General features: G+C 39.9%; 1 protein-coding gene across 2 annotated transcripts in view; it reads right to left on the bottom strand.

Moving 5' to 3' along the window:
• The window catches only part of NBDY (negative regulator of P-body association), a 398281-nt gene that overhangs the window by 298914 nt on the left and 86999 nt on the right, over nt 1–12368 (bottom strand). The window contains exon 3 of one of the 2 annotated variants that reach the window (XM_088028786.1): nt 5879–5908. The exons of the other annotated variant lie outside the window; for it this stretch is intronic. The gene's annotated coding sequence lies outside the window, so the exon portion shown is untranslated. The remainder of the gene's footprint in view (nt 1–5878; nt 5909–12368) is intronic. 2 annotated transcript variants of the gene reach the window in all.

The raw sequence follows: 12368 nt of genomic DNA, 5'->3' as shown, positions 1-12368 counted from the left end.
TCTTTGTATATAAAATGAAGTTTGAGTCAAGGCCCAGATCAATACAGATTTTTTATCTATACAAACAACCAATGGGATAATCCAAAGTTGTAGGAGATCTCCTATAACTTTTGATATATATATATATTATATATATAACATATATATAAAAAATTTTTTTCTATATCTCCTACAACTTTTGATATTATATATGTATAGTGTACATAGTGTGTGCAGCCTGTCCTGACACAAAACCCTGTTCATAATAGGCCAGGAAGTTCTCCAATCATTATGATGATCTACAAAACCTCTCACAAACTTTCAAATAATCTCCTTGGGTTTATACTACCATCATTGAGAGCCACTACTTTATTCCCATCCAAAGAAGAAAACAAGTCTTTCCTTATCATTGATTGCATCCCTGTTTAATAACTAGGCTTATTTCTTTTCTTTCTCAGTTACTAGGAATTTTCTTCTCTCCTAGAACATCCATCTCTCCCTCCTTTCTTGTTACTGTTTGCCAATAAGCTTCCTCAAGTTTCTGCCATTTTTAACATCCTCCCTTGGCACTTAATCCTCTTACAATTATTATCCATTTTCTTTATCATTCAATTTTTATCTTCCCCTCCTTATCTAAACATCTCTGAGTGGTCTACATTGGCTTCAATTTCGCACCTTCTAGTCATTCTTCAAGGCACTGCAGTCTCGCATCTGTTCTAAAAACACTGAAACTACTCACACTAAACTCACTAATGAACTTAACTCACAAATTAATGGAATTTTTTTCTCATTGAACTAAACTTATTGAACCCTCTACTATCTATAATGCTGCTGTTCACTACATTGTTCTTAAAACTGGGCATCAAACACTTCTGGGTTCTCTCTTCATCCTATTTCTTTATCTTTTTTTTCCTAGATAATTCTTAAATATTGGTGGTCCTCAGAATTTCCTCAACTCATAACTTTTCCCTATATACATCCTCTTGTAGATTATTTAATTTACTCCCCTGGTTCAACTATCATTTTTACCTGATGGCTTCCAAATGTATTTATGTGGTTGAAACCTTTCTTGCAATCTCAAAACTTTACATCTATCTTACTAAAAATGTTGAAAACCTGATCCTTCTCTTGTATTCTATATCTAAATTAGTGATTTCACTTAATACGCCAGAAACTTGAGAGTCATTCTCTATTATTCTGTCTCCATTGGCCTCCATCCCATCTGTGATGGTCTTTTATATGTAAACTTGGCTAGACTAGATACCCCAGTTATTCAATCAAGCAATGATCTAGCTGTAGCTATAAAGCCATTTTGTAGATGTAATTAATGTCTGTGATCTCATTTAGGTAAAGGAGATTATCCCATAAATTGTGGGTGGACCTAATTCAATCAGCCAATAGGTCTTAAGAGCAGAATGAGGCTTCCCTGAAGAAACCTTACCTCTGAACGCTAGCTTCAGCCCATGCCAGAAAGTTTCAGTCTGCATTCCTGAGGGACTGCTCTACGGATTTCAGACTCACCTAGTCAGTCCCTGAAATCATGTAAGCCAATTCCTTAAATATATTTTTAATATATATCTCTTACTGGTTCTGTTTCTCTGGTCGATCCCTGATTGATTATACCAACTAATCAGTAATATTTCATCAACCTTTCTGAAATCCATTCCTCTATGACTGACTGACTTCAGGCTTTCACCATTACTTGTCAGGATTATTACAAAAACATTTTAAATGGTCTTCTTACCCCAATCTCTTTCTAGACCATTTTCCACAGGCTCACTAGTATGATCTATATAAAACATGAATGTGAATATAGTACCCTCCTTAAAAAATCTTCAATGACTTCCCATTTGCTAGCTTTATTTTTTTTAAGATTTTATTTATTTATTTAACAGAGAGAGACACAGCGAGAGAGGGAACACAAGCAGGGGGAGCGGGAGAGGGAGAAGCAGGCTTCCCGCCGAGCAGGGAGCCTGACCCGGGGCTCGATCCCAGGACCCTGGGACCATGACCTGAGCCGAAGGCAGACGCGTAACGACTGAGCCACCCAGGCGCCCCGCTAGCTTTATTTTAAGCCTACCTAGCATGGCACACAAGGTTAAAAGCTCCAGCTTGCTGATCTAGCTTCATTCTCTCTGATCTAAGAAAATCATATGATGTGTAGATCTTCCCATCTATCTTCATCCTCCAGCAAGAACAGGCTGTCTCAGGTAAGCAGAATGATGACCACCCAAAAATGTCCACACCTTAATTCCCAGAACCTACAATTACTAAGTTACCTTACATGGAAAGAACTTTGATGATGTGATTAAGTTAAAGGCCTTGAGATGGGGGGATTATTCTGGATTACCTGGGTGCACCTCCCGCACACTAATTACATAATTCCTTAAAAGCAGAGGATTTTTCCCCAGCTGAGTCAGAGAGAGATATAAAGACAAAAAAAAAAATGAAAAAAGAAAATGGAGACTTATAGGTACATAAGGTAATGAAAACAGAATATTGAAGAGACAGTTGCACTCCAGTGTTCACTGCAGCATTATTCATAATAGCCAAGATATGGAAATAACTTAAGTGTCAATCAGTAGCCAGAAGGATAAAGAAGACATGATACACACACACACACAGATGCACATACATATAAATATTTAGCTATGAGAAAGAAGGAAATGTTGCCATTTGTGACAACATGGACGGGCCTTGAGGGCATTATGCTAAGTGAAATAAGCCAGACAGAGAAAGACAAATAACTGCATGGTATCATTTATATATGGAATTTAAAAAAAAAGTCAAACTCCTAGAAACAAAGAATATAAAAGTAGTTGCCAGGGGTTGGGGATTGGGGGAAAAAGGAAGAGGTTGGTCAAAGGGTACAACCTTTGAACTATAAGATGAACAAGGTCTGAGGATTTAATGTAAAACATGATTATTATAGTTGATACCAATGTACTGTATAACTGAAATTTGCTGAGAGTAGAATTTAAATGTTCTCACCAAAAAGATCCAATAAATATGTGAGGTGATGGGTGTCTTAATTAACAAGATGGTGGAAATCCTTTCGCAATGTATATGTATATCAAATCGCCATGATGTACACTTTAAATATCTTACAATTTTATTTGCCAATTAAACATCAACAAAGATGAAAAAAATTGTGAGATGAGGATTAAAAACCCCATCAATACCCATCCTTATTAGAGGGTGTGGGGTATATACATTCCATATGCAGAAAAATCTCTGCATCTATTATCCATGAGGACATTATTTATTTACTTATTTATTTTCATGAGGACAATTTTATATACTCTGTAGTTGAGGGTAACAGAAAAATTATTTTCTTTCACCTTTTTGCAGGTCAAATGTGGTGGTGTCATGGCTGACTTTGGTAGCTTAGAGGAGATGATGTGTTGATTTGGGAGCTCTGCCAAAACTAAAATTGCATATAATTTTTTTAAAATTTACTTATGTCACTTAATATTCAGAGCTTATAAATAAACTGTGACAGGTATTCATTATCCTCATTTATAGAAGTGAAAATTGGACTCAAAAGTTCAATGACTTGCTTCAAGTGATATAATCAGAAAATGAAGAAATCATATTTGAACACAGGTTCTGTGATTTCAGAAAAAATGTCATAACAACATAAAAATGCTTTTGTTCCCTATTTTTTTCCTCAGAAGTGAGTCATATAACCATTCTTTTTAGAAGAAAAATAACCTTACTTTCCTTTAGTGTCACTATATATCTTTTTTAGTGCAACATTTTCAAACATATACATAAACATCCTAGGTGATGTAAATTTCCAAAATATCTCTCAGGAATAAAAAAGAAAGAAAGTGGAGAAATTCTATGGTAGGAGGGACACAATATATTGTTGGCTTTGAAGATGCTAAAAGGACACAACAAGCCAAATAATGAAGGTGAACTCTTGAAACTGAGAACAGCCCTCAGTTGAAAGCTAGCAAGGAAACAGAGATTCCAGACTTACAGTCATAAGAAACTGAGTTCTGCCAACAACCAAATGAGTAAGACGTGAATCTTCCCCTAGACCCTCCAGAAAGGAATGCAGCTTGCCAATACCTTGATTTTCATCCAATGAGACGTATACCAGATTTCTGACCTACACAATGGTAAAATAGTAAATGTATTGTTTTAAGCCCCTACATTTGTGATAAATTTGTTATGGCAATAGTAGAAAACTTCTATGAAATCAATGCAAAAAAAGTTGGTGCACTTCCAAGAAAAACAAAACACTGAGATGAAATGATAACATGTCAGGAAGGAAGATTACCAAGAAAAGAACTTGACCATATCATATTTTCCTTTTAAAAATGATCAATCTAAAGTAGTATAGGAAGGAGTTCTGGGGAGGATGGCAAAGTAGGAGGATCCTAAGCTCACCTCACCCCACAGGTCCAGCTATATAACACCATCAGTGTAAATAACTCAGAACACAACCTGAAGACTGCCAGAACAGACTCTCCACAGCTAACTGTAGAGAAGAGGCCACATCAAAAACAGCAGGAAGGGCACAGAACTGGTTGTGAAACAAAGTGACCTGTGAGACTGACCAGGGGAAGGAGGGACACTGCAAGTACAGAAAAGGGAAAGGAGAAGACCCCACACAAGGCACCCCAGGCTGGAAAGACAAATCAGTATAACATTCGGCTTTGAAAACCAGAGTGGCTTAATTTCGAGAGAGTTTTTATAATCAGGCTTAACACCAGGAATTTTAAAGAAATTTTTAAAAAATCAGTAGGGTCAGTTCTGGGAGAACATGAGAACAACAGGAAACTGAGTCCCCACCCTTAAAGAAATAGCATAACAAACAATCCCACTAAGATAAAGTATCGGAGCATCAGCATAGTATACGGGAAAGAGATTTGTTTACTAATCTCAGAACATGTATGGGAAAGGCAGGAGTCTTTAGGAAACTTCTCCAAAATGAAAAGCACTGGTGGGAACCATTTCTCTCCAACAACCCCCAGCGTAGATGCACAGACAGCTGTAGGAACCAGCGTACTCTCCAACTTGCTTGCTAGCAATATGCTGTGCCTCCATGTTCTCATACAGACCTGCTTCATCCAACCTGCTCTCCACAGGAGTTCTCCAAAACAGCACCAGGTCATCATCCACAAGCAGACCAGGGCAAACCTTCCTAAGAGCGCAACACACCCCAGCATCCTCCTGTGCATATGCCTCACTCAACCCACTCCACTCAGCACAATAAATTTAGGGTTTATCCAAAGCCATGCCACAAGTGTGGCATTCTGCAACCAGCCCGAAAGGTGCCCGACAACATTCTAAGGTGACTAAGGGCAGAAGCCCCAGCAGTTGACTGGGTGCAGTCATTTGGAATGACTGCAGTCCTCACCCATCAATGAAAGCCTCTCAGGGAACAACACAGGAAGAGCACCCTGCAGTCTGCTACAACCACAACTCTGGCAAACATCTGGCTGGAACCAATTCAAGCCCAAGGAGTCCCCAGACTGGCCCCATACAATATACTAGGGAATAAATCTGGTCCACAGCAGCCAAACAGAGCCACTGCGGAGCATGAGTCTGAAGGCAAACACAGCTAATCCACAAAAGTAGGGGGCAGCAACACACATAGGAGACAGTCCTAAATCACCAGGTCCTAACGAACAGTGGATATTGCACTGTAGGGTACTACAGGACTTCTTCTTCATAAAGCCACTACTTTGAAGAGCAGGGGACATAAGGGTGTTAGACTTTCCTAAAACATAGAAGCAGACACAGAGAGTTACATGAAAACAGGAGACAGAGGGCTGTGTCCCAAATGAACGAACAAGAAAAAAAACACACCGAGAGAACTAAATGAAATAGAGATAAGCAATATGCTTGATAGAAAATTTGAAGTAATGGTCACAAAGATACTCACTGGACTTGAGTGGAGGATCTCAGGGAGAGCCTCAAAAAGAAATAGAGAAGATAAAAAAAAATCAGAAATGAAGAACTCAATAACTGAAATTAAAAATATACAACAATAAAATATATATATATATATACTACAATAGGCTTGGAGAGAAAGATGGTGGCAGATTTGGAGGATCCTAGGCTCACCTCGTCCCATGAACACAATGAGATAACTATCAAATCATTCTAAATACTCCATAAATTGGCCTAAAGACTGACAGAACAAACTCCAAAACTAAAGGGAGAGAATATGCCACATCAAAAAAGGTAGGAAGTGTGGAGATATGGTTTAAGGGAGAAACAGATCATGGGTGATGTAGAAGGGAAGCCAGGGTTGTGGAGAAGGGTGGAGGGGGCACACAGGACAACTCATAAGGAGAATGTTAACCTAAAGCCACTGGCTTGGAAAACGAGAGGGGCTGAATTTGGTGAATTCTTGCAACCAGAGGGGCCTAAAGCCTCAAGCTTTAAAGGACAGTGGGCTTGGCTGGGATAAAACCCAGAGGGCAGTGGGCTGCACTTGAAGAAGAGAAGGCAAGCAAACAACACAGGGGCAGAAAGCATAGAGACAGCAATCTAAAGAGCACTGGGGCACACAGTGGGAACATTATTTCTTCTTCTTGGAGCATGTCTGTGAGAGGCAGTGTTCACAAGGACACCTCTTCAGGAACATAGGAGCTGACAAGCACCATTTCCCAACCCCACCCCTCAGCATAAACACAAAGCCACTTGAGGAAAGCAGAGCAGTGCCCAAACTGGCTGCACAGCTTGCATACACCAGGCTCCACCACCCTCCACTCTGGTGGGACTGCCCTTCTCAGTCAAACTTGCCTCAGTCCCAGCATGGTGGGCCCATTACCTCAGAAGACCAGCATAACCCCCGCCCACACCATGTCTCCCAAACACAGAGTTCTGCAGGGCCTCAGCTACGGTGGAGGTGATGTCAGAACTTATTTAACAAGCAGAACACAGCACACCTAGTTAAAACACACTACATTCAGGCCAGAGTCCAAACACTGCCCACAGCAGACACAGAGAGCCTCTGCTGACTGCCCTGAAGGATAAAGCAGCCAAAACACAAGAGCAGTGCACACGCAGCATACACCAGAGACACTCCCTGAAGCACCAGGCCTTGGGCACTACATGACCTCTTACTCATAAGGCCCTACTTTCAGAAGCAGGAGACATATCTGGCTTAACATAGCTCAGAGAAAAATACAGAGATTTCAACAAAATGCAAAGAAGGAAGAATTTATCCAAAATGAAAAGAACAAGGCCACAGCCAGAGATATAAGCAAAACAGATGAAAGTAACATACCTGATGGAGAATATTTTTCCTTCAAGTTTTTATTTAAATTCCAGTTAGTTAATATACAGTGTAATATTAGTTTTATGTATAGAATTTAGTGGTTCATCACTTACATAAAACAACCAGTGCTAATCACAAGAGTCCTCCTTAATAATCATCGCCTATTTAACACATCCCCCACCAACATCCTTTCTAGTAATCCTCAGTTTGTTTTCTATAGTTAAGCATCTGTTTCATAGTTTGCCTCTCTTTTACCCAACTATATTCAACTCTTTTGTTTCTGAAATTCCACATATTAGTGAAGTCATGGTGTTTATCTTTCTCTGACTTATTTCACTTAGCATAATACTCTCTAGATCCATCCACGATGTTGGAAGTAGCAAGGATTCATTCTTTTTTAAGGCTGAGTAATATTCCAATGTATATACTATACACATACGTGTGTATATAGACACATATACATGTACACACACATATATGTATATCACATCATCTTTATCAATTCATCAGTCAATGTGCATTCGGGCTCTTTACATAATTTGGCTGTTGTTGATAATGCTGATATAAACAACTGATGGAGAATTTAAAATAACAATCATAAAGATACTCAGTGGGCTTGAGAAAAGAATAGAAGGCATCAGTTAGACCCATAACACAGAGAGAAAATAGATAAAAGAATCAATTAGAGATGAAGAGTTCAATAAACAAGATTTGTAACAGGCTTCATGCAATGTACACCAGGCTGGAAAAAGCAAATGAATGAATTCGTGACCTAGAAGACAAAAAAAGGAAAGTAATGATGCTGAAGAGAAAAGAGAGAAGAATTATGCAACATGAGAACAGACACAGGGAACTCACTGACCATCAAACGTAATAACAATTGTATAATAAGGGTCCCAGGAGAAGAGAAAGAAAAAGGGGCAGAGAATTTATTTGAAGAAATAAATTTCCAGAGTTTTTGACACACAGAAGTGGAGATTCTTTTACCTGTAGGGTTTACTGAAGAGGGAGGACTGAAAATTTCCCTGATCTGGAGAGGGAAACAAACATTTAGATCTGGGAGGCACAGACAACTCCTATCAAAATCAACAAAAGCAGGCCAATACCAAGACATATTGCAATTAAATTTGAAAATTTAGTGATAAAGAACAAATCTTAAAAGCAGCAAGGCATAGAAGCCCTTAACTTACAAGGGAAAACCCATAAGGTTAGCTGGAGATTTCCCAAAGAAACTTTCCAAGTAAGAGTGAAGTAGAATATATTCAAAGTGCTGAATGGGAAAGATCTGCAGCCAAGGATACTCTATCCAGCAAGGCTGTCATTCAGAACAGAAGGAGAGATAAACAGTTTCCCAGACAAAATCTAAATCTAAATGAAATCGTGACCATTAAACCAGTCCTGCAAGAAATATTAAAGGGGACACTTTGAGTGCAAAGGTGACAATCTGTCACCAAAGTGACAAAGACAAGATCGGAGAAAATCTCTAGAAGTGAGAAATCAAGTAATAAAATGGCAATAAATATACATCCATCAATAATTACATTGAATGAGGAGGGAGGCAAGTTGGCAGAGGAGTAAAGGACCTGGTTTCATCTAGTCCCTCGAATTTAGCTGGATAACTATCAAACCATTCTGAACACCCATGAATTCAGCCTGAGACATAAGAAAATTTATCTGGAACTCTACAAGCAGAAAAACAACGGCTTTTTGCAAGGTAGGTGGTATGGAGTCGTGAATCTGCAGGGAAATATCAGAAGATAAACGGAGGGGGGAAGGAGGCTCTATAAGCTGGTTACCAAAAAGTGATGTAACACCAGAGTGCAAAATCAGAACCCTTAGAAATCTGCTCCAGTGAGAAACAGCCCTTTCTGAAAGGGGCTCAGGGGATGAAAAGGGCAGAAATCTAGGTGGGACATTGTGGTGTCAGGATCCCAAGAGACACAGAAAGAATGGGGGTGCCTGAACCAATACAGTGTCCAAGCAGTGGAGAGGGGAAACTGATTATGGTGAGACTAGGAGGGGCTCTCAGCTCAGGTTGCCATAAACCACAAGTGTAGGGAGACCGCTGTTTGCCTGAGAACCCGGACAAGGACTGGAAGGTGCGGGCTATTTACCATCCCCTGGGAGGGACAAAATGGCTGCACCCACGACCAGGCAACAGATCTCAGAGCAGTGGTGGCCCCGGAAAGGACTGTAGGGCAGCACCCAGCCTTGACGTGGGAGCAGCAGACCACGATGAGTGCATGAGCCCACAACCACTTAAAGTCACAAAGACACAAAGCACAGTGATGCTCGTGGGTCCCAGGGACACCCCCAGGAGGATTTCAGTGGGTGCAAACTGCAAGAGTCTGCAGAGTTTGTGACACACAGAAGTGGAGATTCTTTTAGCTGTAGGGTTTATTGAAGAGGGGGGACTGCAATCTTCTGGCTCTGGGCTGGGGGTCCGGGCCTGGCCATTTTTGCTTTGACCCTCTAAAGAGGCGTGGAAAGCCTCCAGGGAAAAAAAGCCTTACAAACGACCAGCTTACATTGACAGCATCCCTCTGACAAGGGGTGGGACAACTCCACCCAGGCAAAGATATCTGAGAACCAGCACAGCAGGCCCCACCCCCAGAAGACTGACTAGAAGAACAGGTGAATGATAAGCTTATGGATGTCACAATACTGTAAAACTCCAGCACCACGGGAAAATAACGTATTGAACTCTAGGTGTTTCCTCATGATTTGTTTATCCTTAGGCTAAAATTTTCCATTTCTTTCCTTCCTTCCTTCCTTCCTTCCTCCCTCCCTCCCTCCTTCCTTCTTTCTTTCTCTCTCTCTCTTTCTTTCATTTTTTAACCTTTTCCTGGATTCAACTACATTCTTAAATTTACCAACTTATGTTTGTTTTTGGTATCCACAACACAGAGGGTTTATTCTTTGAGGTGGAGAAATGATAAGTGCCTTGTTTTTTCTTCTTCGTTTTCTTTCTTTTTTTTTTTAAATTATGTTCAGTTAGCCAACAGATAGTACATCATTAGTTTTTGATACAGTGTTCAATGATTCATAGGTTGCCTATAACACCCAGTGCTCATCACAACACGAGCCCTCCTCAATAGTCATCACCCAGTTACCCCATCACCCTGCCCCCTCCCTTCTGTGGCCCTCACTTTGGTTCCCAGAGTCCAGAGTCTCTCATGGTTTGTCAACCTCTCTGATATCTTCTCATTCAGTTTTTCCTCCCTTCCCCTGTGGTCCTCCCTGCTATTCCTCATGTTCCACATATGAGTGAAACCAAATGATAATGGTCTTTCTCTGCTTGACTTATTTCATTAAGCATAATGCCCTCCAGTTCCATTCATGTCGATACAAATGGTGGGTATTCATCCTTTCTAATGGCTGAGTAATATTCCACATTAACTACATATTCTTACTCCATTCATCTGTTGAAGGGCATCTAGGCTCCTTCCACAGTTTGGCTATCGTGGACATTGCTGCTATGAACACTGGGGTGAAAGTGCCCCTTCTTTTCACTACATCTGTATCTTTGGATTAAAGACTTAGTAGTGCAAATACTGGGTCATAGGGTAGCTCTATTTTTAACATCTTGAGGAACCTCCATATTGCTTTCAAAGTGGCTGTACCAGCATACATTCCCACCAACAGTGCAAGAGAGTTCCCCTTTCTTCATAACCTCATCAACATTTGTTGTTATCTGTCTTGTTCATTTTAGCCATTCTAACTGGTGCACAGTGGTATCTCACTGTGGTTTTGATTTGTATTTCCTTGATGACTAGTGATGTTGAACATTTTTTCATGTGTCTGTTAGTCATTTCTATGTCTTCTTGAAGAAGTGTCTCTTCATATCTTTTGCCCATTTCTTGACTGGATTATTTGTTTTTTTGGGGTGTTGAGTTTGAGAAAATTATAGATTTTAAATACCAGCCCTTTATCTGGAATGTCATATGCAAATATCTTCTCCCAATCCGTGGGTTGTCACTTAGTTTTGTTGATTGTTTCCATTGTTGTGCAGAAGCTTTTTATCTTGATGAAGTCCCAAAATTTCATATTTGCTTTGGTTTCCCTTGCCTAGAGACATGTCTTGAAAGGAGCTCCTTGGTCAATGTCAAAGAGCTTACTGGCTATGTTCTCCTCTAGGATTCTGATGGATTCCTGTCTTACATCGAGGTGTTTCATCCATTTTGAGTTTATCTTTGTGATTGGTGTAAGAAAATGCTCCAGTTTCATTTTTCTGCATGTGGCTGTCCAGTATTCCCAGCACCATTTATCGAAGAGACTGTCTTTTATCCACTGGATGTTCATTCCTGATTTGTCAAAGATTAGTTGACCATAGAGTTGAGGGTCAATATCTGGGGTCTCTATTCTGTTCCAATGATATATGAGTCTGTTATTTTTTTGCCAAACCATGCTGTGTTAATGATCACAGCTTTGTAATATAGCTTGAAGTCGGCATCATAATGCCCTCAGGTTTGGTTTTCTTTCTCAACATGCTCCTGGTGATTCGGGGTCTTTTCTGGTTCCATACAAATTTTAGGATTCTTTGTTCCAGCTCTTTGAAAAATGTCGATGGTATTTTGATAAGGATTGCACTGAATGTGTCCATTGCTCTGAGTAACAGACATTTTAACAATGTTTATTCGTCCTATCCATAAACATGGAATATTTTTCCATCTCTTTTTGTCTTCCTCAATTTCTTTCATATGCATTCTGCAGTTTCTAGAGTATAGGTCCTTGAACTCTTTGGTTAGGTTTATTCCTAGGTATCTCATGGTTTTCAGTGCTAATGTAAATGGAATTGATTCCTTAATTTCTCTTTCCTCAATTACATTATTAGTGTATAGAAATGCCACTGATTTCTGTGCATTGATCTTGTATCCTGCCACATTGCTGAATTGCTGTATGAGTTCTAGTAATTTGGGGGTGGAGTCTTTTGAGTTTTCCACATAAAATACCATGTCATCTGTGAAAAGAGTCTGACTTCTTTAACAATCTGAATGCCTTTGATTTATTTTTGTTGTCTGATTGCTGAGGCTAGGACTTCTAGTCCTATGTTAAACAATAATGGTGAGAGTGGGCATCCCTGTCATGTTCCTGACCTTAAGGGAAAAGCTCTCAGTTTTGCCCCATTGAGAATGAATTCGCTGTG

Source organism: Eumetopias jubatus, unplaced genomic scaffold (genome assembly GCF_037043125.1).
Source record: "Eumetopias jubatus isolate StellerSeaLion01/CBP00866 unplaced genomic scaffold, mEumJub1_p1.0 scaffold_11, whole genome shotgun sequence".
Taxonomy (NCBI): Eukaryota; Metazoa; Chordata; class Mammalia; order Carnivora; family Otariidae; genus Eumetopias; species Eumetopias jubatus.
This window is presented reverse-complemented; position numbering and strand designations above follow the sequence as displayed.